The following is a 22,349-nucleotide window of genomic DNA, read 5'->3' as shown; positions in this document are numbered from 1 at the left end:
GCAAGCAATTTTACGATAATTCGAAGAAATATCATTATCCCACGAAGGTTAAAAATCCCATGATTATCAACTAGCTATTACAAGCTGAGCAAATGAATTTCCTTTAAAATAGGTTTAAAACATAGGGAGGTTCTGACTCAGTGGGCATTCTCTGGAGCCTCTTTGCTGATGAGATTAGAAAAACAGCCCTCTGGGCCGGATTTCAACCAGCGACCTATGGATAACTGTGAATCCTCCACTACAGTCCACCGCTCTACCAACTGAGCTACCAGAGGCTCTGTATGCTTTCTTATTCCTACTCATTGCTTTACGTCCGTCCCTGTCTGCCGTCTTCACACACTGCTACTCAGCGCGGCCATATAGACGCACAGGAAATGCAATCATCGGCTGCAACTGCAAACATTGCCCAGATTAAGTTTTATAATGCTCGATGGTGTCGATTAGGTTAAAATATGCAAGTAGGAAGTGTCTGAAGTATGTCAGAGGACTGCTAAGTGTATTACGAGTCTTATCCTGCTGTCTGGTTCCATGGTGTAACGGTTAGCACTCTGGACTCTGAATCCAGCGATCCGAGTTCGAATCTCGGTGGAACCTTCGTTTAGTCTAAATTTTCTGTAATAAGAGTTTCTCGCTGAGGAAGTAGCAGCAATAGGCTCACGGCGTTAGTTTCTACGTTTGTGTAAAAAACGATGCGTCTATAAAACGGCCGAATATTGGTGCGACTTTGTGACCTATATAGAACATTAAACGAGTAATACCTGTAAGAGCAAGCAATTTTACGATAATTCGAAGAAATATCATTATCCCACGAAGGTTAAAAATCCCATGATTTTCAACTAGCTATTACAAGCTGAGCAAATGAATTTCCTTTAAAATAGGTTTAAAACATAGGGAGGTTCTGACTCAGTGGGCATTCTCTGGAGCCTCTTTGCTGATGAGATTAGAAAAACAGTCCTCTGGGCCGGATTTGAACCAGCGACCTATGGATAACTGTGAATCCTCCACTACAGTCCACCGCTCTACCAACTGAGCTACCAGAGGCTCTGTATACTTTCTTATTCCTACTCATTGCTTTACGTCCGTCCTTGTCTGCCGTCTTCACACACTGCTACTCAGCGCGGCCATATAGACGCACAGGAAATGCAATCATCGGCTGCAACTGCAAACATTGCCCAGATTAAGTTTTATAATGCTCGATGGTGTCGATTAGGTTAAAATATGCAAGTAGGAAGTGTCTGAAGTATGTCAGAGGACTGCTAAGTGTATTACGAGTCTTATCCTGCTGTCTGGTTCCATGGTGTAACGGTTAGCACTCTGGACTCTGAATCCAGCGATCCGAGTTCGAATCTCGGTGGAACCTTCGTTTAGTCTAAATTTTCTGTAATAAGAGTTTCTCGCTGAGGAAGTAGCAGCAATAGGCTCACGGCGTTAGTTTCTACGTTTGTGTAAAAAACGATGCGTCTATAAAACGGCCGAATATTGGTGCGACTTTGTGACCTATATAGAACATTAAACGAGTAATACCTGTAAGAGCAAGCAATTTTACGATAATTCGAAGAAATATCATTATCCCACGAAGGTTAAAAATCCCATGATTATCAACTAGCTATTACAAGCTGAGCAAATGAATTTCCTTTAAAATAGGTTTAAAACATAGGGAGGTTCTGACTCAGTGGGCATTCTCTGGAGCCTCTTTGCTGATGAGATTAGAAAAACAGTCCTCTGGGCCGGATTTGAACCAGCGACCTATGGATAACTGTGAATCCTCCACTACAGTCCACCGCTCTACCAACTGAGCTACCAGAGGCTCTGTATTCTTTCTTATCCTACTCATTGCTTTACGTCCGTCCCTGTCTGCCGTCTTCACACACTGCTACTCAGCGCGGCCATATAGACGCACAGGAAATGCAATCATCGGCTGCAACTGCAAACATTGCCCAGATTAAGTTTTATAATGCTCGATGGTGTCGATTAGGTTAAAATATGCAAGTAGGAAGTGTCTGAAGTATGTCAGAGGACTGCTAAGTGTATTACGAGTCTTATCCTGCTGTCTGGTTCCATGGTGTAACGGTTAGCACTCTGGACACTGAATCCAGCGATCCGAGTTCGAATCTCGGTGGAACCTTCGTTTAGTCTAAATTTTCTGTAATAAGAGTTTCTCGCTGAGGAAGTAGCAGCAATAGGCTCACGGCGTTAGTTTCTACGTTTGTGTAAAAAACGATGCGTCTATAAAACGGCCGAATATTGGTGCGACTTTGTGACCTATATAGAACATTAAACGAGTAATACCTGTAAGAGCAAGCAATTTTACGATAATTCGAAGAAATATCATTATCCCACGAAGGTTAAAAATCCCATGATTATCAACTAGCTATTACAAGCTGAGCAAATGAATTTCCTTTAAAATAGGTTTAAAACATAGGGAGGTTCTGACTCAGTGGGCATTCTCTGGAGGCTCTTTGCTGATGAGATTAGAAAAACGGTCCTCTGGGCCGGATTTGAACCAGCGACCTATGGATAACTGTGAATCCTCCACTACAGTCCACCGCTCTACCAACTGAGCTACCAGAGGCTCTGTATACTTTCTTATTCCTACTCATTGCTTTACGTCCGTCCCTGTCTGCCGTCTTCACACACTGCTACTCAGCGCGGCCATATAGACGCGCAGGAAATGCAATCATCGGCTGCAACTGCAAACATTGCCCAGATTAAGTTTTATAATGCTCGATGGTGTCGATTAGGTTAAAATATGCAAGTAGGAAGTGTCTGAAGTATGTCAGAGGACTGCTAAGTGTATTACGAGTCTTACCCTGCTGTCTGGTTCCATGGTGTAACGGTTAGCACTCTGGACTCTGAATCCAGCGATCCGAGTTCGAATCTCGGTGGAACCTTCGTTTAGTCTAAATTTTCTGTAATAAGAGTTTCTCGCTGAGGAAGTAGCAGCAATAGGCTCACGGCGTTAGTTTCTACGTTTGTGTAAAAAACGATGCGTCTATAAAACGGCCGAATATTGGTGCGACTTTGTGACCTATATAGAACATTAAACGAGTAATACCTGTAAGAGCAAGCAATTTTACGATAATTCGAAGAAATATCATTATCCCACGAAGGTTAAAAATCCCATGATTATCAACTAGCTATTACAAGCTGAGCAAATGAATTTCCTTTAAAATAGGTTTAAAACATAGGGAGGTTCTGACTCAGTGGGCATTCTCTGGAGCCTCTTTGCTGATGAGATTAGAAAAACAGTCCTCTGGGCCGGATTTGAACCAGCGACCTATGGATAACTGTGAATCCTCCACTACAGTCCACCGCTCTACCAACTGAGCTACCAGAGGCTCTGTATACTTTCTTATTCCTACTCATTGCTTTACGTCCGTCCCTGTCTGCCGTCTTCACACACTGCTACTCAGCGCGGCCATATAGACGCACAGGAAATGCAATCATCGGCTGCAACTGCAAACATTGCCCAGATTAAGTTTTATAATGCTCGATGGTGTCGATTAGGTTAAAATATGCAAGTAGGAAGTGTCTGAAGTATGTCAGAGGACTGCTAAGTGTATTACGAGTCTTATCCTGCTGTCTGGTTCCATGGTGTAACGGTTAGCACTCTGGACTCTGAATCCAGCGATCCGAGTTCGAATCTCGGTGGAACCTTCGTTTAGTCTAAATTTTCTGTAATAAGAGTTTCTCGCTGAGGAAGTAGCAGCAATAGGCTCACGGCGTTAGTTTCTACGTTTGTGTAAAAAATGATGCGTCTATAAAACGGCCGAATATTGGTGCGACTTTGTGACCTATATAGAACATTAAACGAGTAATACCTGTAAGAGCAAGCAATTTTACGATAATTCGAAGAAATATCATTATCCCACGAAGGTTAAAAATCCCATGATTATCAACTAGCTATTACAAGCTGAGCAAATGAATTTCCTTTAAAATAGGTTTAAAACATAGGGAGGTTCTGACTCAGTGGGCATTCTCTGGAGCCTCTTTGCTGATGAGATTAGAAAAACAGTCCTCTGGGCCGGATTTGAACCAGCGACCTATGGATAACTGTGAATCCTCCACTACAGTCCACCGCTCTACCAACTGAGCTACCAGAGGCTCTGTATACTTTCTTATTCCTACTCATTGCTTTACGTCCGTCCCTGTCTGCCGTCTTCACACACTGCTACTCAGCGCGGCCATATAGACGCACAGGAAATGCAATCATCGGCTGCAACTGCAAACATTGCCCAGATTAAGTTTTATAATGCTCGATGGTGTCTATTAGGTTAAAATATGCAAGTAGGAAGTGTCTGAAGTATGTCAGAGGACTGCTAAGTGTATTACGAGTCTTATCCTGCTGTCTGGTTCCATGGTGTAACGGTTAGCACTCTGGACTCTGAATCCAGCGATCCGAGTTCGAATCTCGGTGGAACCTTCGTTTAGTCTAAATTTTCTGTAATAAGAGTTTCTCGCTGAGGAAGTAGCAGCAATAGGCTCACGGCGTTAGTTTCTACGTTTGTGTAAAAAACGATGCGCCTATAAAACGGCCGAATATTGGTGCGACTTTGTGACCTATATAGAACATTAAACGAGTAATACCTGTAAGAGCAAGCAATTTTACGATAATTCGAAGAAATATCATTATCCCACGAAGGTTAAAAATCGCATGATTATCAACTAGCTATTACAAGCTGAGCTAATGAATTTCCTTTAAAATAGGTTTAAAACATAGGGAGGTTCTGACTCAGTGGGCATTCTCTGGAGCCTCTTTGCTGATGAGATTAGAAAAACAGTCCTCTGGGCCGGATTTGAACCAGCGATCTATGGATAACTGTGAATCCTCCACTACAGTCCACCGCTCTACCAACTGAGCTACCAGAGGCTCCGTATACTTTCTTATTCCTACTCATTGCTTTACGTCCGTCCCTGTCTGCCGTCTTCACACACTGCTACTCAGCGCGGCCATATAGACGCACAGGAAATGCAATCATCGGCTGCAACTGCAAACATTGCCCAGATTAAGTTTTATAATGCTCGATGGTGTCGATTAGGTTAAAATATGCAAGTAGGAAGTGTCTGAAGTATGTCAGAGGACTGCTAAGTGTATTACGAGTCTTATACTGCTGTCTGGTTCCATGGTGTTACGGTTAGCACTCTGGACTCTGAATCCAGCGATCCGAGTTCGAATCTCGGTGGAACCTTCGTTTAGTCTAAATTTTCTGTAATAAGAGTTTCTCGCTGAGGAAGTAGCAGCAATAGGCTCACGGCGTTAGTTTCTACGTTTGTGTAAAAAACGATGCGTCTATAAAACGGCCGAATATTGGTGCGACTTTGTGACCTATATAGAACATTAAACGAGTAATACCTGTAAGAGCAAGCAATTTTACGATAATTCGAAGAAATATCATTATCCCACGAAGGTTAAAAATCCCATGATTATCAACTAGCTATTACAAGCTGAGCAAATGAATTTCCTTTAAAATAGGTTTAAAACATAGGGAGGTTCTGACTCAGTGGGCATTCTCTGGAGCCTCTTTGCTGATGAGATTAGAAAAACAGTCCTCTGGGCCGGATTTGAACCAGCGACCTATGGATAACTGTGAATCCTCCACTACAGTCCACCGCTCTACCAACTGAGCTACCAGAGGCTCTGTATACTTTCTTATTCCTACTCATTGCTTTACGTCCGTCCCTGTCTGCCGTCTTCACACACTGCTACTCAGCGCGGCCATATAGACGCACAGGAAATGCAATCATCGGCTGCAACTGCAAACATTGCCCAGATTAAGTTTTATAATGCTCGATGGTGTCGATTAGGTTAAAATATGCAAGTAGGAAGTGTCTGAAGTATGTCAGAGGACTCCTAAGTGTATTACGAGTCTTATCCTGCTGTCTGGTTCCATGGTGTAACGGTTAGCACTCTGGACTCTGAATCCAGCGATCCGAGTTCGAATCTCGGTGGAACCTTCGTTTAGTCTAAATTTTCTGTAATAAGAGTTTCTCGCTGAGGAAGTAGCAGCAATAGGCTCACGGCGTTAGTTTCTACGTTTGTGTAAAAAACGATGCGTCTATAAAACGGCCGAATATTGGTGCGACTTTGTGACCTATATAGAACATTAAACGAGTAATACCTGTAAGAGCAAGCAATTTTACGATAATTCGAAGAAATATCATTATCCCACGAAGGTTAAAAATCCCATGATTATCAACTAGCTATTACAAGCTGAGCAAATGAATTTCCTTTAAAATAGGTTTAAAACATAGGGAGGTTCTGACTCAGTGGGCATTCTCTGGAGCCTCTTTGCTGATGAGATTAGAAAAACAGTCCTCTGGGCCGGATTTGAACCAGCGACCTATGGATAACTGTGAATCCTCCACTACAGTCCACCGCTCTACCAACTGAGCTACCAGAGGCTCTGTATACTTTCTTATTCCTACTCATTGCTTTACGTCCGTCCCTGTCTGCCGTCTTCACACACTGCTACTCAGCGCGGCCATATAGACGCACAGGAAATGCAATCATCGGCTGCAACTGCAAACATTGCCCAGATTAAGTTTTATAATGCTCGATGGTGTCGATTAGGTTAAAATATGCAAGTAGGAAGTGTCTGAAGTATGTCAGAGGACTGCTAAGTGTATTACGAGTCTTACCCTGCTGTCTGGTTCCATGGTGTAACGGTTAGCACTCTGGACTCTGAATCCAGCGATCCGAGTTCGAATCTCGGTGGAACCTTCGTTTAGTCTAAATTTTCTGTAATAAGAGTTTCTCGCTGAGAAAGTAGCAGCAATAGGCTCACGGCGTTAGTTTCTACGTTTGTGTAAAAAACGATGCGTCTATAAAACGGCCGAATATTGGTGCGACTTTGTGACCTATATAGAACATTAAACGAGTAATACCTGTAAGAGCAAGCAATTTTACGATAATTCGAAGAAATATCATTATCCCACGAAGGTTAAAAATCCCATGATTATCAACTAGCTATTACAAGCTGAGCAAATGAATTTCCTTTAAAATAGGTTTAAAACATAGGGAGGTTCTGACTCAGTGGGCATTCTCTGGAGCCTCTTTGCTGATGAGATTAGAAAAACAGTCCTCTGGGCCGGATTTGAACCAGCGACCTATGGATAACTGTGAATCCTCCACTACAGTCCACCGCTCTACCAACTGAGCTACCAGAGGCTCTGTATGCTTTCTTATTCCTACTCATTGCTTTACGTCCGTCCCTGTCTGCCGTCTTCACACACTGCTACTCAGCGCGGCCATATAGACGCACAGGAAATGCAATCATCGGCTGCAACTGCAAACATTGCCCAGATTAAGTTTTATAATGCTCGATGGTGTCGATTAGGTTAAAATATGCAAGTAGGAAGTGTCTGAAGTATGTCAGAGGACTGCTAAGTGTATTACGAGTCTTATCCTGCTGTCTGGTTCCATGGTGTAACGGTTAGCACTCTGGACTCTGAATCCAGCGATCCGAGTTCGAATCTCGGTGGAACCTTCGTTTAATCTAAATTTTCTGTAATAAGAGTTTCTCGCTGAGGAAGTAGCAGCAATAGGCTCACGGCGTTAGTTTCTACGTTTGTGTAAAAAACGATGCGTCTATAAAACGGCCGAATATTGGTGCGACTTTGTGACATATATATAGAACATTAAACGAGTAATACCTGTAAGAGCAAGCAATTTTACGATAATTCGAAGAAATATCATTATCCCACGAAGGTTAAAAATCCCATGATTATCAACTAGCTATTACAAGCTGAGCAAATGAATTTCCTTTAAAATAGGTTTAAAACATAGGGAGGTTCTGACTCAGTGGGCATTCTCTGGAGCCTCTTTGCTGATGAGATTAGAAAAACAGTCCTCTGTGCCGGATTTGAACCAGCGACCTATGGATAACTGTGAATCCTCCACTACAGTCCACCGCTCTACCAACTGAGCTACCAGAGGCTCTGTATGCTTTCTTATTCCTACTCATTGCTTTACGTCCGTCCCTGTCTGCCGTCTTCACACACTGCTACTCAGCGCGGCCATATAGACGCACAGGAAATGCAATCATCGGCTGCAACTGCAAACATTGCCCAGATTAAGTTTTATAATGCTCGATGGTGTCGATTAGGTTAAAATATGCAAGTAGGAAGTGTCTGAAGTATGTCAGAGGACTGCTAAGTGTATTACGAGTCTTATCCTGCTGTCTGGTTCCATGGTGTAACGGTTAGCACTCTGGACTCTGAATCCAGCGATCCGAGTTCGAATCTCGGTGGAACCTTCGTTTAGTCTAAATTTTCTGTAATAAGAGTTTCTCGCTGAGGAAGTAGCAGCAATAGGCTCACGGCGTTAGTTTCTACGTTTGTGTAAAAAACGATGCGTCTATAAAACGGCCGAATATTGGTGCGACTTTGTGACCTATATAGAACATTAAACGAGTAATACCTGTAAGAGCAAGCAATTTTACGATAATTCGAAGAAATATCATTATCCCACGAAGGTTAAAAATCCCATGATTATCAACTAGCTATTACAAGCTGAGCAAATGAATTTCCTTTAAAATAGGTTTAAAACATAGGGAGGTTCTGACTCAGTGGGCATTCTCTGGAGCCTCTTTGCTGATGAGATTAGAAAAACAGTCCTCTGGGCCGGATTTGAACCAGCGACCTATGGATAACTGTGAATCCTCCACTACAGTCCACCGCTCTACCAACTGAGCTACCAGAGGCTCTGTATGCTTTCTTATTCCTACTCATTGCTTTACGTCCGTCCCTGTCTGCCGTCTTCACACACTGCTACTCAGCGCGGCCATATAGACGCACAGGAAATGCAATCATCGGCTGCAACTGCAAACATTGCCCAGATTAAGTTTTATAATGCTCGATGGTGTCGATTAGGTTAAAATATGCAAGTAGGAAGTGTCTGAAGTATGTCAGAGGACTGCTAAGTGTATTACGAGTCTTATCCTGCTGTCTGGTTCCATGGTGTAACGGTTAGCACTCTGGACTCTGAATCCAGCGATCCGAGTTCGAATCTCGGTGGAACCTTCGTTTAGTCTAAATTTTCTGTAATAAGAGTTTCTCGCTGAGGAAGTAGCAGCAATAGGCTCACGGCGTTAGTTTCTACGTTTGTGTAAAAAACGATGCGTCTATAAAACGGCCGAATATTGGTGCGACTTTGTGACCTATATAGAACATTAAACGAGTAATACCTGTAAGAGCAAGCAATTTTACGATAATTCGAAGAAATATCATTATCCCACGAAGGTTAAAAATCCCATGATTATCAACTAGCTATTACAAGCTGAGCAAATGAATTTCCTTTAAAATAGGTTTAAAACATAGGGAGGTTCTGACTCAGTGGGCATTCTCTGGAGCCTCTTTGCTGATGAGATTAGAAAAACAGTCCTCTGGGCCGGATTTGAACCAGCGACCTATGGATAACTGTGAATCCTCCACTACAGTCCACCGCTCTACCAACTGAGCTACCAGAGGCTCTGTATACTTTCTTATTCCTACTCATTGCTTTACGTCCGTCCCTGTCTGCCGTCTTCACACACTGCTACTCAGCGCGGCCATATAGACGCACAGGAAATGCAATCATCGGCTGCAACTGCAAACATTGCCCAGATTAAGTTTTATAATGCTCGATGGTGTCGATTAGGTTAAAATATGCAAGTAGGAAGTGTCTGAAGTATGTCAGAGGACTGCTAAGTGTATTACGAGTCTTATCCTGCTGTCTGGTTCCATGGTGTAACGGTTAGCACTCTGGACTCTGAATCCAGCGATCCGAGTTCGAATCTCGGTGGAACCTTCGTTTAGTCTAAATTTTCTGTAATAAGAGTTTCTCGCTGAGGAAGTAGCAGCAATAGGCTCACGGCGTTAGTTTCTACGTTTGTGTAAAAAACGATGCGTCTATAAAACGGCCGAATATTGGTGCGACTTTGTGACCTATATAGAACATTAAACGAGTAATACCTGTAAGAGCAAGCAATTTTACGATAATTCGAAGAAATATCATTATCCCACGAAGGTTAAAAATCCCATGATTATCAACTAGCTATTACAAGCTGAGCAAATGAATTTCCTTTAAAATAGGTTTAAAACATAGGGAGGTTCTGACTCAGTGGGCATTCTCTGGAGCCTCTTTGCTGATGAGATTAGAAAAACAGTCCTCTGGGCCGGATTTGAACCAGCGACCTATGGATAACTGTGAATCCTCCACTACATTCCACCGCTCTACCAACTGAGCTACCAGAGGCTCTGTATACTCTCTTATTCCTACTCATTGCTTTACGTCCGTCCCTGTCTGCCGTCTTCACACACTGCTACTCAGCGCGGCCATATAGACGCACAGGAAATGCAATCATCGGCTGCAACTGCAAACATTGCCCAGATTAAGTTTTATAATGCTCGATGGTGTCGATTAGGTTAAAATATGCAAGTAGGAAGTGTCTGAAGTATGTCAGAGGACTGCTAAGTGTATTACGAGTCTTATCCTGCTGTCTGGTTCCATGGTGTAACGGTTAGCACTCTGGACTCTGAATCCAGCGATCCGAGTTCGAATCTCGGTGGAACCTTCGTTTAGTCTAAATTTTCTGTAATAAGAGTTTCTCGCTGAGGAAGTAGCAGCAATAGGCTCACGGCGTTAGTTTCTACGTTTGTGTAAAAAACGATGCGTCTATAAAACGGCCGAATATTGGTGCGACTTTGTGACCTATATAGAACATTAAACGAGTAATACCTGTAAGAGCAAGCAATTTTACGATAATTCGAAGAAATATCATTATCCCACGAAGGTTAAAAATCCCATGATTATCAACTAGCTATTACAAGCTGAGCAAATGAATTTCCTTTAAAATAGGTTTAAAACATAGGGAGGTTCTGACTCAGTGGGCATTCTCTGGAGCCTCTTTGCTGATGAGATTAGAAAAACAGTCCTCTGTGCCGGATTTGAACCAGCGACCTATGGATAACTGTGAATCCTCCACTACAGTCCACCGCTCTACCAACTGAGCTACCGGAGGCTCTGTATGCTTTCTTATTCCTACTCATTGCTTTACGTCCGTCCCTGTCTGCCGTCTTCACACACTGCTACTCAGCGCGGCCATATAGACGCACAGGAAATGCAATCATCGGCTGCAACTGCAAACATTGCCCAGATTAAGTTTTATAATGCTCGATGGTGTCGATTAGGTTAAAATATGCAAGTAGGAAGTGTCTGAAGTATGTCAGAGGACTGCTAAGTGTATTACGAGTCTTATCCTGCTGTCTGGTTCCATGGTGTAACGGTTAGCACTCTGGACTCTGAATCCAGCGATCCGAGTTCGAATCTCGGTGGAACCTTCGTTTAGTCTAAATTTTCTGTAATAAGAGTTTCTCGCTGAGGAAGTAGCAGCAATAGGCTCACGGCGTTAGTTTCTACGTTTGTGTAAAAAACGATGCGTCTATAAAACGGCCGAATATTGGTGCGACTTTGTGACCTATATAGAACATTAAACGAGTAATACCTGTAAGAGCAAGCAATTTTACGATAATTCGAAGAAATATCATTATCCCACGAAGGTTAAAAATCCCATGATTATCAACTAGCTATTACAAGCTGAGCAAATGAATTTCCTTTAAAATAGGTTTAAAACATAGGGAGGTTCTGACTCAGTGGGCATTCTCTGGAGCCTCTTTGCTGATGAGATTAGAAAAACAGTCCTCTGGGCCGGATTTGAACCAGCGACCTATGGATAACTGTGAATCCTCCACTACAGTCCACCGCTCTACCAACTGAGCTACCAGAGGCTCTGTATGCTTTCTTATTCCTACTCATTGCTTTACGTCCGTCCCTGTCTGCCGTCTTCACACACTGCTACTCAGCGCGGCCATATAGACGCACAGGAAATGCAATCATCGGCTGCAACTGCAAACATTGCCCAGATTAAGTTTTATAATGCTCGATGGTGTCGATTAGGTTAAAATATGCAAGTAGGAAGTGTCTGAAGTATGTCAGAGGACTGCTAAGTGTATTACGAGTCTTATCCTGCTGTCTGGTTCCATGGTGTAACGGTTAGCACTCTGGACTCTGAATCCAGCGATCCGAGTTCGAATCTCGGTGGAACCTTCGTTTAGTCTAAATTTTCTGTAATAAGAGTTTCTCGCTGAGGAAGTAGCAGCAATAGGCTCACGGCGTTAGTTTCTACGTTTGTGTAAAAAACGATGCGTCTATAAAACGGCCGAATATTGGTGCGACTTTGTGACCTATATAGAACATTAAACGAGTAATACCTGTAAGAGCAAGCAATTTTACGATAATTCGAAGAAATATCATTATCCCACGAAGGTTAAAAATCCCATGATTATCAACTAGCTATTACAAGCTGAGCAAATGAATTTCCTTTAAAATAGGTTTAAAACATAGGGAGGTTCTGACTCAGTGGGCATTCTCTGGAGCCTCTTTGCTGATGAGATTAGAAAAACAGTCCTCTGGGCCGGATTTGAACCAGCGACCTATGGATAACTGTGAATCCTCCACTACAGTCCACCGCTCTACCAACTGAGCTACCAGAGGCTCTGTATGCTTTCTTATTCCTACTCATTGCTTTACGTCCGTCCCTGTCTGCCGTCTTCACACACTGCTACTCAGCGCGGCCATATAGACGCACAGGAAATGCAATCATCGGCTGCAACTGCAAACATTGCCCAGATTAAGTTTTATAATGCTCGATGGTGTCGATTAGGTTAAAATATGCAAGTAGGAAGTGTCTGAAGTATGTCAGAGGACTGCTAAGTGTATTACGAGTCTTATCCTGCTGTCTGGTTCCATGGTGTAACGGTTAGCACTCTGGACTCTGAATCCAGCGATCCGAGTTCGAATCTCGGTGGAACCTTCGTTTAGTCTAAATTTTCTGTAATAAGAGTTTCTCGCTGAGGAAGTAGCAGCAATAGGCTCACGGCGTTAGTTTCTACGTTTGTGTAAAAAACGATGCGTCTATAAAACGGCCGAATATTGGTGCGACTTTGTGACCTATATAGAACATTAAACGAGTAATACCTGTAAGAGCAAGCAATTTTACGATAATTCGAAGAAATATCATTATCCCACGAAGGTTAAAAATCCCATGATTATCAACTAGCTATTACAAGCTGAGCAAATGAATTTCCTTTAAAATAGGTTTAAAACATAGGGAGGTTCTGACTCAGTGGGCATTCTCTGGAGCCTCTTTGCTGATGAGATTAGAAAAACGGTCCTCTGGGCCGGATTTGAACCAGCGACCTATGGATAACTGTGAATCCTCCACTACAGTCCACCGCTCTACCAACTGAGCTACCAGAGGCTCTGTATGCTTTCTTATTCCTACTCATTGCTTTACGTCCGTCCCTGTCTGCCGTCTTCACACACTGCTACTCAGCGCGGCCATATAGACGCACAGGAAATGCAATCATCGGCTGCAACTGCAAACATTGCCCAGATTAAGTTTTATAATGCTCGATGGTGTCGATTAGGTTAAAATATGCAAGTAGGAAGTGTCTGAAGTATGTCAGAGGACTGCTAAGTGTATTACGAGTCTTATCCTGCTGTCTGGTTCCATGGTGTAACGGTTAGCACTCTGGACTCTGAATCCAGCGATCCGAGTTCGAATCTCGGTGGAACCTTCGTTTAGTCTAAATTTTCTGTAATAAGAGTTTCTCGCTGAGGAAGTAGCAGCAATAGGCTCACGGCGTTAGTTTCTACGTTTGTGTAAAAAACGATGCGTCTATAAAACGGCCGAATATTGGTGCGACTTTGTGACCTATATAGAACATTAAACGAGTAATACCTGTAAGAGCAAGCAATTTTACGATAATTCGAAGAAATATCATTATCCCACGAAGGTTAAAAATCCCATGATTATCAACTAGCTATTACAAGCTGAGCAAATGAATTTCCTTTAAAATAGGTTTAAAACATAGGGAGGTTCTGACTCAGTGGGCATTCTCTGGAGCCTCTTTGCTGATGAGATTAGAAAAACAGTCCTCTGGGCCGGATTTGAACCAGCGACCTATGGATAACTGTGAATCCTCCACTACAGTCCACCGCTCTACCAACTGAGCTACCAGAGGCTCTGTATGCTTTCTTATTCCTACTCATTGCTTTACGTCCGTCCCTGTCTGCCGTCTTCACACACTGCTACTCAGCGCGGCCATATAGACGCACAGGAAATGCAATCATCGGCTGCAACTGCAAACATTGCCCAGATTAAGTTTTATAATGCTCGATGGTGTCGATTAGGTTAAAATATGCAAGTAGGAAGTGTCTGAAGTATGTCAGAGGACTGCTAAGTGTATTACGAGTCTTATCCTGCTGTCTGGTTCCATGGTGTAACGGTTAGCACTCTGGACTCTGAATCCAGCGATCCGAGTTCGAATCTCGGTGGAACCTTCGTTTAGTCTAAATTTTCTGTAATAAGAGTTTCTCGCTGAGGAAGTAGCAGCAATAGGCTCACGGCGTTAGTTTCTACGTTTGTGTAAAAAACGATGCGTCTATAAAACGGCCGAATATTGGTGCGACTTTGTGACCTATATAGAACATTAAACGAGTAATACCTGTAAGAGCAAGCAATTTTACGATAATTCGAAGAAATATCATTATCCCACGAAGGTTAAAAATCCCATGATTATCAACTAGCTATTACAAGCTGAGCAAATGAATTTCCTTTAAAATAGGTTTAAAACATAGGGAGGTTCTGACTCAGTGGGCATTCTCTGGAGCCTCTTTGCTGATGAGATTAGAAAAACAGTCCTCTGGGCCGGATTTGAACCAGCGACCTATGGATAACTGTGAATCCTCCACTACAGTCCACCGCTCTACCAACTGAGCTACCAGAGGCTCTGTATGCTTTCTTATTCCTACTCATTGCTTTACGTCCGTCCCTGTCTGCCGTCTTCACACACTGCTACTCAGCGCGGCCATATAGACGCACAGGAAATGCAATCATCGGCTGCAACTGCAAACATTGCCCAGATTAAGTTTTATAATGCTCGATGGTGTCGATTAGGTTAAAATATGCAAGTAGGAAGTGTCTGAAGTATGTCAGAGGACTGCTAAGTGTATTACGAGTCTTATCCTGCTGTCTGGTTCCATGGTGTAACGGTTAGCACTCTGGACTCTGAATCCAGCGATCCGAGTTCGAATCTCGGTGGAACCTTCGTTTAGTCTAAATTTTCTGTAATAAGAGTTTCTCGCTGAGGAAGTAGCAGCAATAGGCTCACGGCGTTAGTTTCTACGTTTGTGTAAAAAACGATGCGTCTATAAAACGGCCGAATATTGGTGCGACTTTGTGACCTATATAGAACATTAAACGAGTAATACCTGTAAGAGCAAGCAATTTTACGATAATTCGAAGAAATATCATTATCCCACGAAGGTTAAAAATCCCATGATTATCAACTAGCTATTACAAGCTGAGCAAATGAATTTCCTTTAAAATAGGTTTAAAACATAGGGAGGTTCTGACTCAGTGGGCATTCTCTGGAGCCTCTTTGCTGATGAGATTAGAAAAACAGTCCTCTGGGCCGGATTTGAACCAGCGACCTATGGATAACTGTGAATCCTCCACTACAGTCCACCGCTCTACCAACTGAGCTACCAGAGGCTCTGTATGCTTTCTTATTCCTACTCATTGCTTTACGTCCGTCCCTGTCTGCCGTCTTCACACACTGCTACTCAGCGCGGCCATATAGACGCACAGGAAATGCAATCATCGGCTGCAACTGCAAACATTGCCCAGATTAAGTTTTATAATGCTCGATGGTGTCGATTAGGTTAAAATATGCAAGTAGGAAGTGTCTGAAGTATGTCAGAGGACTGCTAAGTGTATTACGAGTCTTATCCTGCTGTCTGGTTCCATGGTGTAACGGTTAGCACTCTGGACTCTGAATCCAGCGATCCGAGTTCGAATCTCGGTGGAACCTTCGTTTAGTCTAAATTTTCTGTAATAAGAGTTTCTCGCTGAGGAAGTAGCAGCAATAGGCTCACGGCGTTAGTTTCTACGTTTGTGTAAAAAACGATGCGTCTATAAAACGGCCGAATATTGGTGCGACTTTGTGACCTATATAGAACATTAAACGAGTAATACCTGTAAGAGCAAGCAATTTTACGATAATTCGAAGAAATATCATTATCCCACGAAGGTTAAAAATCCCATGATTATCAACTAGCTATTACAAGCTGAGCAAATGAATTTCCTTTAAAATAGGTTTAAAACATAGGGAGGTTCTGACTCAGTGGGCATTCTCTGGAGCCTCTTTGCTGATGAGATTAGAAAAACAGTCCTCTGGGCCGGATTTGAACCAGCGACCTATGGATAACTATGAATCCTCCACTACAGTCCACCGCTCTACCAACTGAGCTACCAGAGGCTCTGTATGCTTTCTTATTCCTACTCATTGCTTTACGTCCGTCCCTGTCTGCCGTCTTCACACACTGCTACTCAGCGCGGCCATATAGACGTACAGGAAATGCAATCATCGGCTGCAACTGCAAACATTGCCCAGATTAAGTTTTATAATGCTCGATGGTGTCGATTAGGTTAAAATATGCAAGTAGGAAGTGTCTGAAGTATGTCAGAGGCCTGCTAAGTGTATTACGAGTCTTGTCCTGCTGTCTGGTTCCATGGTGTAACGGTTAGCACTCTGGACTCTGAATCCAGCGATCCGAGTTCGAATCTCGGTGGAACCTTCGTTTAGTCTAAATTTTCTGTAATAAGAGTTTCTCGCTGAGGAAGTAGCAGCAATAGGCTCACGGCGTTAGTTTCTACGTTTGTGTAAAAAACGATGCGTCTATAAAACGGCCGAATATTGGTGCGACTTTGTGACCTATATAGAACATTAAACGAGTAATACCTGTAAGAGCAAGCAATTTTACGATAATTCGAAGAAATATCATTATCCCACGAAGGTTAAAAATCCCATGATTATCAACTAGCTATTACAAGCTGAGCAAATGAATTTCCTTTAAAATAGGTTTAAAACATAGGGAGGTTCTGACTCAGTGGGCATTCTCTGGAGCCTCTTTGCTGATGAGATTAGAAAAACAGTCCTCTGGGCCGGATTTGAACCAGCGACCTATGGATAACTGTGAATCCTCCACTACAGTCCACCGCTCTACCAACTTTTTTTTTTTTTTTTTTTTTTTTTTTTTTTTTTTTTATTTTTTCTATTTTTTTTTTTTTCTCTTTTTAGGGCCTCCTTCCTCCCCTTCAGCCCCGCCTTGCGCTCGCCATAAATCGCCTTCGTCGGCGTCGGCTTCATCTGCCATGATTTCTGAAGTACTTATTCTTCTGAACTATTCCGATTTCCAAACCAAAGATACTTCTAAACCTATTGCATAGTCCCGCAATGGTGACAAAGTAGAATATATATATATATATTTTTTTTTTTTTTTTTAATAGAAAATGAAAAAGGAACTCTGGTCCGCTAGAAAAACAGAAGAAAATAAAATAGTCCTTGTCGTAACACTGTTCAGTATACGTCACTGTTACATTTGAAGAAGAAAAGAGAAAAAACAAAGCAATGTAGAATGAAGGAAAGAAAAAAATACTTCTTTCATCGAAGAACGACTTCTAAAAAATTCGCATATCGTTTCCTGTAATGTCTCGTCTGTGAAAGTATGTGAAACTGTAATGCCAGGTGAAGACAGAACGCCGCCTCAGTCTTGGGTTCTTGCGTCTGTAAATAATGAACATAATGACCCTTCAACCAATTGACAGAGTTCCGTTTGGTGTTCGGGTACGGCACTGAATCCGGATACAGGAAATCTTCAGGTTTAATACAAAGCTGGGAAGTCCTCATAATCGTAGCCAGTTTTCGGCGAATGCATGGCCAAACTGCTTGGACAGTGGTGCATAGAAAACGATGTTCATCAGTATCAGGCAAGTTGCACGTTAGGCACAAAGGTGAGTCAGCCAAATGTAGAGCATGAAGTCGTGAATTGGTACTTATTTTACGGTTCACGACCCTGTACCAAGAGGCTTTCACTGACGTTGGTAAATCACGGCTATGTATGTTTTTCCATATCACTGGCCAGCGATGATTGGGGTATTTGTGTTCGATGTTGTTCCTGTTCTTGGTTGCCAGTAGTTTATTATAAACTAACTTCACCACGGAAAGCTCATTTTCTGGGAGAGTTGACCGTACGTAACTGAACTCAATGAAAAAGCTCTTAAAGTGAGTCAGCGCAGGCGGAATATGTTGAACAGAGACAGGAGGCTGCAGGCAGGCCGGCGCTATTTCGGTTAACAAGTGAGCCGTTAGACTGTTCGGTAACGACCTCCACCGTTTGTAGGTGGTGCATACGTACAAAGCTCGTGACTTGGAACGAACATCTGTTAAATTTAAGCCTCCATCGGTCGTGGAGAGAGTGAGCGTATCGTACTTGACTTTAAAAATGTGTCCACGTGTGACAAAATGGCCTAGAGCGGACATCATACGCTTCGCTGTCTCCTGTGGCATGGGCAGTACTTGTGCAACGTAGTTAATCTTTGAGGTGAGGTAGACATTAGCGAAGGTGACTTTCTGCAGTTCATCAAGGCTTCTTAGGTAGTGGGTCTGCATGCAAGCACGCATACTTGCCAGGAGATTCCTATAGTTCACCGCAATTGTGTGCTGTATGTTGCTCCTGTACTCAATACCAAGGCATTTCATTTTAGAAATTAGTTGCAACTGACCGTGATGGTGCAGCGAGATGCCGCGTCCTATGTTCATAATGCCAGATTTCCTGGCATTCACCTTCGCACCCGCAACAAGTTCGTAGTTTTTGACGATCTGAAGGGCTTCCTCGACTTCACCTTCGTCCATGACCAAAAATCCGACGTCATCCGCATATGCAGTACAAACAATCTTAATGCCGTGGATGGTTAATCCTTGTAGACGCTGTGTCAAGGTGACAAGCAAAGGCTCAATGGCAATGGCAAACAAGGCCATCGACATAGGGCATCCCTGTCGCACTGAATTAGTAATATTAATTGATGCGCTCAGCTGGCCATTCACCATGAGTCGAGTTACTCCTTTACGAAGGAGCTCATGTATAAGATTGATAAAACGTAGTGGAAATCCCATGGCATGCATCGTCCGGATGAGAAACTGATGGTTTACTCTGTCGAATGCCTTTGAAAAGTCAAGGGAAACTAGCGCACACCGTATCTTACACGCATCTGCAATGGCTATAACGTCCCTGTATTGAGACAAATTTTGGAAGATCGTCCTACCGACACCTACACTGGTCTGGTACTGACCAATGACAGTATTCATCAACATTTTCAATCTATTAGAAATAATACGTGCTAAAATTTTGTAGTCACTGTTCAGTAAAGTAAGCGGCCGAAAATCGTCAACAGAACTGCACATTGGGCGTTTAGGGATTAAAACCACGATGCCTTCCACGAGAGCCTGAGGAACATTAAAATCTGGCCGTAAAATTTCATTAAACATACTCAACAACTTGGGCTTTAATTTGTCGCAGAAAGTAAGATAAAATTCGGCAGTGAGACCGTCGGGTCCCGGCGATTTATTTTTCGGACTTCGTGATAGCGCAGAATCCAATTCGTCTTCATCAATTTCTCGCATGAGAGTTTCGACTTCAGCAGCACCCAAAGTCCTTTGCAAGTTATTGAGTAATTCATCGTGAGTTCCATCGTCGGTATGTGTCGTTGTCAGGAGACCTGCCAAGTGATTGTGAAGTGCGTTCCGTATGTCTTGTTGCCGCGTGAGCGCAACGCCTTCACTCAACTGAAGACGAGTTATTAATCTCCGCCGCCCCCTCTTATTTTCACGAATGACGTGAAACATGGATGTCATTTCGTCGTCTATCACATTCTGGGGCCTGGACCTTATTTGAAAGCCTTCTGCCTGCTGCCGCTGAAGTTTTAATAATTTTGCCTTAATTTTTTTAATCTGCATAAAATTTTCAGGTACAGTCACATCGGACTGGTAAAGCTCCCTGAGACAAGTAAAATAAAACTCAGACGTTTGCCGTTGCCACCAGGATTTGTCCCGAGCGTAGCGTTTAAACATTTTTGATAAAGTTGGTTTGGCATGTGTTATCCACCATTCAGTAACGGAGGCATACTGTGCAACCCGTCGTTCACATGCCTCCCATGTTTCGTTAAAGACACGGTGACAGTCAACATCGTTAAGGAGAGCATTGTTAAGTTTCCAGAAACCTCTGCCGCGAAATGTGCCTTGCTTGACCATGTTAACAGTACAAATATATGCGGCATGATCGGAAAAAATTGTGGGCCAAACTTCGGATTGGAGGACTTGAGTCTTCATACACGCCGATACATAGATTCTGTCTAGCCGGCTTGCAGAGTGGTTCGTGACATGAGTGAACCCAGGTGCCGCTCCGTGCGTATGCTCCCATGTGTCAATGAGGTTCATTTCTTGGACGATACGTTCTAGTTCTCCAGATTTGTTAAAATTAGGCGTCTGGTCTTTTGGACTTAAGACACAATTGAAGTCACCCGCAAAAATTATACGATCGTAGGTTCCCCTAAAAAGTGGGACTATGGCGCTTGTGAAGAACTCAGCCCTAGCACGCCTATTGCTACTGCCGGACGGGGCGTAAACATTGATTATGCGTGTCCGATGGAAAGTGACAGCGATCCCTCTATGATCAGGCAGTTTTTCTGCGTCGGTCGCTACAATCCCTTCTTTTAACAGAATCGCTGTCCCTAAATTCGCACCGCTCCCGGAATTGGAGAGAGTAGTATAACCAGTTATTCGGTCAAGTTCAATCGCAGCGACTTCTTGAAGTAACAGAATATCGATATCCGCTGCGTATACAAAATCTTGTAAATTACGGAGCCGCCAGTACGACTGTATCTTATTGATGTTTAACGTGGCAATTTTATAGGCTTGGGGCTCGTTCATGGGAGAAGGCACATACTATTAATTAAACAGTCTTAGAAGGATGGCTAACGAAATTGAGGCCAAGCGCGTCAGTCGGAGTTCCTGTAGTTCCCGGTACGGTTGGTGTATGCTGCTCTGTGGGGGGTGCCGAAGATTCCGTCTCAATGGTCCGCATGACAGCCGCATCATTGCTCGCATCCAATACTTCCATTTCCTGTGCCCAATTCCCAGTGAGAGTGGCCTCTGACAAAAGCGATCCTGCGTTTCCTTGAGCGTGGGTATCCGGCAAAACGACTCTACTCGAGGTATCACTATCTTCCACCCGTCGTGGATTCACAGGGGGAGACACTACAGGATCAATGTCCATTCGACCAGACGCAGGGAGACCAACTTCAGAGGGTTCAGAAGTGTTCTGACACATTTGGCTGCTTATTCGTTTCGCTTTGTCGCGAAGCTGTGGGGCGAGCTGATTGGCTCCTTGATGTGCAAGTCTCCGCTTCTTTTTGGAAGGCTTCCTGTTAGGGTTCGCAGTATCATCAACATCCGAAGTGGACTGTTGACTCTGGGGTTGATCCGCCGGGAACACAGCGTCTGCTTCATCCTCAGTACCAGTGGCATCAACCACTGGGGAGTCATCCGTCGTTACCTCCATCTCTGAGTGTGGTAGCGGCGGTGCCGCGTCAGCACTCGGTTCTTTGACGTTATCGGCCAAAACATCATTCAAACGAGGGGCATCTACAGGCGGGGTCGCGGGTGGAAGACCAGAAGCCGCGACAGCGTATGTCAGTGGCAGTGCCGTCGTCACAGGGGGGCTAGCGGCTTCACCGACAGGTATCTGCGTCACCCGTCTTTGTATACATTCAGAGCGCACGTGGCCGGGCGCACCACAGCCGGCACACGTTTTTGGCTGCCCATCATATATGACAATTCCGCGATGTCCACCTACGTAAATATATGAAGGTATGTGCTTCTGTATATCGATCTTAACCTGCCTGACGCCGTTAAGCACCGGAAATTTGTGGGCTTTGGACCAACGCTCCGCAAAATTGTTAATGACCCTCCCGTAAGGTGTCAATGCAGAATTTATTTGCGCGGCTGTTATTTCAAACGGGAGTTCGAAAATACGTGCCGTCCGGATGCCCAGTCCAGCATGCGTAATGCTGACGTCACTGACGGTACCATCGCTATGTTTAAACTTCAGTACACCTCCACTGGACTCTACAATTCTATCACACAGTTCAGAGGACGTTAATTTCACATAAACAACACTAGTCACGATAGAGAAATTTATCCCTACAATGTCATCAAAAGTAATCTTAGCTGTTTCCTCTAACCATGCTTCAACTTCAAACGAATTTGGATTCGAAAAGTTCCTATCAAAGGTAAACTTCAAGGTATCTTTCCTGTTAGTCGGATTCATAATTCCATATCAGATCCTACAGAACGGAACGAATACTAATAAGCAGACGCTGTAAGCACGCGACTCACCGCCTGACGTA

The 22,349-nt window shown here is 43.5% G+C and overlaps 44 non-coding genes across 44 annotated transcripts; 22 read left to right on the top strand and 22 right to left on the bottom strand.

Moving 5' to 3' along the window:
• Positions 1-186: 186 nt before the first annotated feature.
• On the bottom strand, positions 187-275 carry Trnay-gua (transfer RNA tyrosine (anticodon GUA)). The gene is given in 2 exon segments: positions 187-222; positions 239-275. It is a non-coding gene; the product is annotated as a tRNA-Tyr (tRNA).
• Positions 276-522: 247 nt separating this feature from the next.
• Positions 523-594, top strand: Trnaq-cug (transfer RNA glutamine (anticodon CUG)). The gene has a single exon. It is a non-coding gene; the product is annotated as a tRNA-Gln (tRNA).
• Positions 595-952: 358 nt separating this feature from the next.
• Trnay-gua (transfer RNA tyrosine (anticodon GUA)) lies at positions 953-1,041 on the bottom strand. Its single transcript is given in 2 exon segments — positions 953-988; positions 1,005-1,041. It is a non-coding gene; the product is annotated as a tRNA-Tyr (tRNA).
• Positions 1,042-1,288: 247 nt separating this feature from the next.
• On the top strand, positions 1,289-1,360 carry Trnaq-cug (transfer RNA glutamine (anticodon CUG)). The gene has a single exon. It is a non-coding gene; the product is annotated as a tRNA-Gln (tRNA).
• Positions 1,361-1,718: 358 nt separating this feature from the next.
• Trnay-gua (transfer RNA tyrosine (anticodon GUA)) lies at positions 1,719-1,807 on the bottom strand. Its single transcript is given in 2 exon segments — positions 1,719-1,754; positions 1,771-1,807. It is a non-coding gene; the product is annotated as a tRNA-Tyr (tRNA).
• Positions 1,808-2,053: 246 nt separating this feature from the next.
• Trnaq-cug (transfer RNA glutamine (anticodon CUG)) lies at positions 2,054-2,125 on the top strand. The gene has a single exon. It is a non-coding gene; the product is annotated as a tRNA-Gln (tRNA).
• A 358-nt stretch (positions 2,126-2,483) lies between these two features.
• On the bottom strand, positions 2,484-2,572 carry Trnay-gua (transfer RNA tyrosine (anticodon GUA)). The gene is given in 2 exon segments: positions 2,484-2,519; positions 2,536-2,572. It is a non-coding gene; the product is annotated as a tRNA-Tyr (tRNA).
• A 247-nt stretch (positions 2,573-2,819) lies between these two features.
• Positions 2,820-2,891, top strand: Trnaq-cug (transfer RNA glutamine (anticodon CUG)). The gene has a single exon. It is a non-coding gene; the product is annotated as a tRNA-Gln (tRNA).
• A 358-nt stretch (positions 2,892-3,249) lies between these two features.
• On the bottom strand, positions 3,250-3,338 carry Trnay-gua (transfer RNA tyrosine (anticodon GUA)). The gene is given in 2 exon segments: positions 3,250-3,285; positions 3,302-3,338. It is a non-coding gene; the product is annotated as a tRNA-Tyr (tRNA).
• A 247-nt stretch (positions 3,339-3,585) lies between these two features.
• On the top strand, positions 3,586-3,657 carry Trnaq-cug (transfer RNA glutamine (anticodon CUG)). Its single transcript has one exon. It is a non-coding gene; the product is annotated as a tRNA-Gln (tRNA).
• Positions 3,658-4,015: 358 nt separating this feature from the next.
• Positions 4,016-4,104, bottom strand: Trnay-gua (transfer RNA tyrosine (anticodon GUA)). Its single transcript is given in 2 exon segments — positions 4,016-4,051; positions 4,068-4,104. It is a non-coding gene; the product is annotated as a tRNA-Tyr (tRNA).
• Positions 4,105-4,351: 247 nt separating this feature from the next.
• On the top strand, positions 4,352-4,423 carry Trnaq-cug (transfer RNA glutamine (anticodon CUG)). Its single transcript has one exon. It is a non-coding gene; the product is annotated as a tRNA-Gln (tRNA).
• Positions 4,424-4,781: 358 nt separating this feature from the next.
• Trnay-gua (transfer RNA tyrosine (anticodon GUA)) lies at positions 4,782-4,870 on the bottom strand. The gene is given in 2 exon segments: positions 4,782-4,817; positions 4,834-4,870. It is a non-coding gene; the product is annotated as a tRNA-Tyr (tRNA).
• Positions 4,871-5,117: 247 nt separating this feature from the next.
• Positions 5,118-5,189, top strand: Trnaq-cug (transfer RNA glutamine (anticodon CUG)). The gene has a single exon. It is a non-coding gene; the product is annotated as a tRNA-Gln (tRNA).
• Positions 5,190-5,547: 358 nt separating this feature from the next.
• On the bottom strand, positions 5,548-5,636 carry Trnay-gua (transfer RNA tyrosine (anticodon GUA)). The gene is given in 2 exon segments: positions 5,548-5,583; positions 5,600-5,636. It is a non-coding gene; the product is annotated as a tRNA-Tyr (tRNA).
• Positions 5,637-5,883: 247 nt separating this feature from the next.
• On the top strand, positions 5,884-5,955 carry Trnaq-cug (transfer RNA glutamine (anticodon CUG)). The gene has a single exon. It is a non-coding gene; the product is annotated as a tRNA-Gln (tRNA).
• Positions 5,956-6,313: 358 nt separating this feature from the next.
• Trnay-gua (transfer RNA tyrosine (anticodon GUA)) lies at positions 6,314-6,402 on the bottom strand. The gene is given in 2 exon segments: positions 6,314-6,349; positions 6,366-6,402. It is a non-coding gene; the product is annotated as a tRNA-Tyr (tRNA).
• A 247-nt stretch (positions 6,403-6,649) lies between these two features.
• Positions 6,650-6,721, top strand: Trnaq-cug (transfer RNA glutamine (anticodon CUG)). The gene has a single exon. It is a non-coding gene; the product is annotated as a tRNA-Gln (tRNA).
• Positions 6,722-7,079: 358 nt separating this feature from the next.
• On the bottom strand, positions 7,080-7,168 carry Trnay-gua (transfer RNA tyrosine (anticodon GUA)). The gene is given in 2 exon segments: positions 7,080-7,115; positions 7,132-7,168. It is a non-coding gene; the product is annotated as a tRNA-Tyr (tRNA).
• A 247-nt stretch (positions 7,169-7,415) lies between these two features.
• Positions 7,416-7,487, top strand: Trnaq-cug (transfer RNA glutamine (anticodon CUG)). The gene has a single exon. It is a non-coding gene; the product is annotated as a tRNA-Gln (tRNA).
• Positions 7,488-7,847: 360 nt separating this feature from the next.
• On the bottom strand, positions 7,848-7,936 carry Trnay-gua (transfer RNA tyrosine (anticodon GUA)). Its single transcript is given in 2 exon segments — positions 7,848-7,883; positions 7,900-7,936. It is a non-coding gene; the product is annotated as a tRNA-Tyr (tRNA).
• A 247-nt stretch (positions 7,937-8,183) lies between these two features.
• Trnaq-cug (transfer RNA glutamine (anticodon CUG)) lies at positions 8,184-8,255 on the top strand. The gene has a single exon. It is a non-coding gene; the product is annotated as a tRNA-Gln (tRNA).
• Positions 8,256-8,613: 358 nt separating this feature from the next.
• On the bottom strand, positions 8,614-8,702 carry Trnay-gua (transfer RNA tyrosine (anticodon GUA)). The gene is given in 2 exon segments: positions 8,614-8,649; positions 8,666-8,702. It is a non-coding gene; the product is annotated as a tRNA-Tyr (tRNA).
• A 247-nt stretch (positions 8,703-8,949) lies between these two features.
• On the top strand, positions 8,950-9,021 carry Trnaq-cug (transfer RNA glutamine (anticodon CUG)). The gene has a single exon. It is a non-coding gene; the product is annotated as a tRNA-Gln (tRNA).
• Positions 9,022-9,379: 358 nt separating this feature from the next.
• On the bottom strand, positions 9,380-9,468 carry Trnay-gua (transfer RNA tyrosine (anticodon GUA)). Its single transcript is given in 2 exon segments — positions 9,380-9,415; positions 9,432-9,468. It is a non-coding gene; the product is annotated as a tRNA-Tyr (tRNA).
• Positions 9,469-9,715: 247 nt separating this feature from the next.
• On the top strand, positions 9,716-9,787 carry Trnaq-cug (transfer RNA glutamine (anticodon CUG)). The gene has a single exon. It is a non-coding gene; the product is annotated as a tRNA-Gln (tRNA).
• A 358-nt stretch (positions 9,788-10,145) lies between these two features.
• Trnay-gua (transfer RNA tyrosine (anticodon GUA)) lies at positions 10,146-10,234 on the bottom strand. The gene is given in 2 exon segments: positions 10,146-10,181; positions 10,198-10,234. It is a non-coding gene; the product is annotated as a tRNA-Tyr (tRNA).
• A 247-nt stretch (positions 10,235-10,481) lies between these two features.
• Trnaq-cug (transfer RNA glutamine (anticodon CUG)) lies at positions 10,482-10,553 on the top strand. Its single transcript has one exon. It is a non-coding gene; the product is annotated as a tRNA-Gln (tRNA).
• A 358-nt stretch (positions 10,554-10,911) lies between these two features.
• Trnay-gua (transfer RNA tyrosine (anticodon GUA)) lies at positions 10,912-11,000 on the bottom strand. The gene is given in 2 exon segments: positions 10,912-10,947; positions 10,964-11,000. It is a non-coding gene; the product is annotated as a tRNA-Tyr (tRNA).
• Positions 11,001-11,247: 247 nt separating this feature from the next.
• Positions 11,248-11,319, top strand: Trnaq-cug (transfer RNA glutamine (anticodon CUG)). Its single transcript has one exon. It is a non-coding gene; the product is annotated as a tRNA-Gln (tRNA).
• Positions 11,320-11,677: 358 nt separating this feature from the next.
• Trnay-gua (transfer RNA tyrosine (anticodon GUA)) lies at positions 11,678-11,766 on the bottom strand. Its single transcript is given in 2 exon segments — positions 11,678-11,713; positions 11,730-11,766. It is a non-coding gene; the product is annotated as a tRNA-Tyr (tRNA).
• A 247-nt stretch (positions 11,767-12,013) lies between these two features.
• On the top strand, positions 12,014-12,085 carry Trnaq-cug (transfer RNA glutamine (anticodon CUG)). The gene has a single exon. It is a non-coding gene; the product is annotated as a tRNA-Gln (tRNA).
• Positions 12,086-12,443: 358 nt separating this feature from the next.
• Positions 12,444-12,532, bottom strand: Trnay-gua (transfer RNA tyrosine (anticodon GUA)). Its single transcript is given in 2 exon segments — positions 12,444-12,479; positions 12,496-12,532. It is a non-coding gene; the product is annotated as a tRNA-Tyr (tRNA).
• Positions 12,533-12,779: 247 nt separating this feature from the next.
• On the top strand, positions 12,780-12,851 carry Trnaq-cug (transfer RNA glutamine (anticodon CUG)). Its single transcript has one exon. It is a non-coding gene; the product is annotated as a tRNA-Gln (tRNA).
• A 358-nt stretch (positions 12,852-13,209) lies between these two features.
• Positions 13,210-13,298, bottom strand: Trnay-gua (transfer RNA tyrosine (anticodon GUA)). Its single transcript is given in 2 exon segments — positions 13,210-13,245; positions 13,262-13,298. It is a non-coding gene; the product is annotated as a tRNA-Tyr (tRNA).
• A 247-nt stretch (positions 13,299-13,545) lies between these two features.
• Positions 13,546-13,617, top strand: Trnaq-cug (transfer RNA glutamine (anticodon CUG)). Its single transcript has one exon. It is a non-coding gene; the product is annotated as a tRNA-Gln (tRNA).
• A 358-nt stretch (positions 13,618-13,975) lies between these two features.
• Trnay-gua (transfer RNA tyrosine (anticodon GUA)) lies at positions 13,976-14,064 on the bottom strand. The gene is given in 2 exon segments: positions 13,976-14,011; positions 14,028-14,064. It is a non-coding gene; the product is annotated as a tRNA-Tyr (tRNA).
• Positions 14,065-14,311: 247 nt separating this feature from the next.
• Trnaq-cug (transfer RNA glutamine (anticodon CUG)) lies at positions 14,312-14,383 on the top strand. Its single transcript has one exon. It is a non-coding gene; the product is annotated as a tRNA-Gln (tRNA).
• Positions 14,384-14,741: 358 nt separating this feature from the next.
• Positions 14,742-14,830, bottom strand: Trnay-gua (transfer RNA tyrosine (anticodon GUA)). Its single transcript is given in 2 exon segments — positions 14,742-14,777; positions 14,794-14,830. It is a non-coding gene; the product is annotated as a tRNA-Tyr (tRNA).
• A 247-nt stretch (positions 14,831-15,077) lies between these two features.
• Trnaq-cug (transfer RNA glutamine (anticodon CUG)) lies at positions 15,078-15,149 on the top strand. The gene has a single exon. It is a non-coding gene; the product is annotated as a tRNA-Gln (tRNA).
• Positions 15,150-15,507: 358 nt separating this feature from the next.
• On the bottom strand, positions 15,508-15,596 carry Trnay-gua (transfer RNA tyrosine (anticodon GUA)). The gene is given in 2 exon segments: positions 15,508-15,543; positions 15,560-15,596. It is a non-coding gene; the product is annotated as a tRNA-Tyr (tRNA).
• A 247-nt stretch (positions 15,597-15,843) lies between these two features.
• Positions 15,844-15,915, top strand: Trnaq-cug (transfer RNA glutamine (anticodon CUG)). Its single transcript has one exon. It is a non-coding gene; the product is annotated as a tRNA-Gln (tRNA).
• Positions 15,916-16,273: 358 nt separating this feature from the next.
• Positions 16,274-16,362, bottom strand: Trnay-gua (transfer RNA tyrosine (anticodon GUA)). Its single transcript is given in 2 exon segments — positions 16,274-16,309; positions 16,326-16,362. It is a non-coding gene; the product is annotated as a tRNA-Tyr (tRNA).
• Positions 16,363-16,609: 247 nt separating this feature from the next.
• Trnaq-cug (transfer RNA glutamine (anticodon CUG)) lies at positions 16,610-16,681 on the top strand. Its single transcript has one exon. It is a non-coding gene; the product is annotated as a tRNA-Gln (tRNA).
• The last annotated feature ends 5,668 nt before the right edge of the window (positions 16,682-22,349 follow it).

The sequence above is a fragment of the Schistocerca gregaria genome, chromosome 2 (assembly GCF_023897955.1).
Source record: "Schistocerca gregaria isolate iqSchGreg1 chromosome 2, iqSchGreg1.2, whole genome shotgun sequence".
Classification (NCBI taxonomy): Eukaryota; Metazoa; Arthropoda; class Insecta; order Orthoptera; family Acrididae; genus Schistocerca; species Schistocerca gregaria.
This window is presented reverse-complemented; position numbering and strand designations above follow the sequence as displayed.